Here is a 1,758-nt window from a genome sequence, read left to right on the forward strand (position 1 = left end):
CAGTACATCTAGATCTGAACCTGGATCCTCAGGATTGTGTGGCCAACAGCGGACTCCCTTCCCAGATCCTGAAATAGTCCCAGCTGTATAGATTGCTTATTGATGGCGGGTGCATTTGCACTTTGCCAATACATTTGTGGTTTAGTCTTACCTATTTGATTTGGTTACAGAATCCTTTCCTTTCCTTTCCTTTCCTTTCCTTTCCTTTCCTTTCCTTTCCTTTCCTTTCCTTTCCTTTCCTTTCCTTTCCTTTCCTTTCCTTCCTTTCCTTTCTTTTCTTTTTTTAAATTTGGACTGTTTTCATTTTTTTTTTTAATAAATGGATCATAGCTAGATCACTTATAAAGAATTAATTAGAGGTTGGGAAGACATGCTTAGCCATTAAATTCATTCATGACCATAGAAAAAAGAACCTTCAATTAGGAAACACTGCCCCGTTTTTGTTTCCTTCTCATGGTAGTTTGCTAGGCCTCCCTTAATATGTTCTGGATAACAGAATCAGTCTACTCAGCTGATCTGACCTCATTCTCATAAAACCAGAGCGAGAACTGGATGTCTGCAGTGTGTCCTGCTGGCCCTGGGTGCCAGTCTCTGTCAGTCTGCAAGCAAGCTACAAGAGAGAAGACACAGACACCACCACCCCAAATACGGTGACAGCACATTGGGGGAGCATTGTATTATGTAGTTGACAATGTGAAAGAGCATACTAAGGGTTCTCTGGAGGAAGGGGAGTGAATTAAAAAAAACAACCCACATCATTGATTTAATTTCCCTTTAAAGGACAAAGAGAAACGGGAAGTAGAAACAGAATTCTGAACGTCTTCCTTTCTGCCTTCTTGGGGATGGGGGCGGGGGTGGGGCGGAGAGCGGCTCCTTGATTCACACAGAAATTGACATTTGGTTATAGGAATACAGGGTAAATCTATAATGATCTAAGACTGTCTTACCTTGGTCCACTCTAGGCAACAAAATAGCGACATACACACACATTAAAAAATGAAATTAATCAGGCAACATACAGGATTCTTAGATTCTTGAATTCCAGAAAACTCAAATTCGCTTGCTGTTTAGGACAACAGAAATCTTCTCTGGGTATCTGGAAAACTGGATGTCTGCTATGGAGAAAACCTGGGTGTGTACACTTCTGTTATACACACAGCTACTCAGCACCGGTAACTGTATCTTTGGCTTCTGTAGCTCACACGATCCAGTTGACATATAATTTCCCATTTATGTGCTCTGAACTGCAAAACACACAGCAAGCTCTCTACTCAAGAACTCTGGGTCCCTCTGCCCGGGCTTACTCCACTCAGCATCCCGCCTGGCACCAGGTGGCGCTTTCCTGAGCCTGTTTCTTCTCCCAATTATTCTACCCTCTATTTCTTCAACACAGATAACTTATAGTCACAGGACATCTCCTTTTAAAACACCCAAGAAATGAGGGTTTGCAAGTCTTCAAAGACAAGAAAACCAATCCTACCTCCCACATATTTTCGGTATGGTTAAGTTGCCGATTTCCAGTTGGTCTTCACAAGACCTGGAGTGCAGTGTCCTCAAGGGGCAAAGGTACTCGTTTAAAGACAGATCTTAGGACCAGTCGGACACTGCTTTATTTGAGATTGCTTAAGAGTGAGCTAGGGGAGCAGGCAGTACATCCCATCAAAAACGATTAGGGTTTTGTGAATTCCCTTCCTTTTTTTCTTCTGCAGAGGTTCCTCGGCTCGTCCAGTAGGTGTCACTATAAGCAGAGAACAAACA

The sequence above is a fragment of the Mus musculus genome, chromosome 17 (genome assembly GCF_000001635.26).
Source record: "Mus musculus strain C57BL/6J chromosome 17, GRCm38.p6 C57BL/6J".
Classification (NCBI taxonomy): domain Eukaryota; kingdom Metazoa; phylum Chordata; class Mammalia; order Rodentia; family Muridae; genus Mus; species Mus musculus.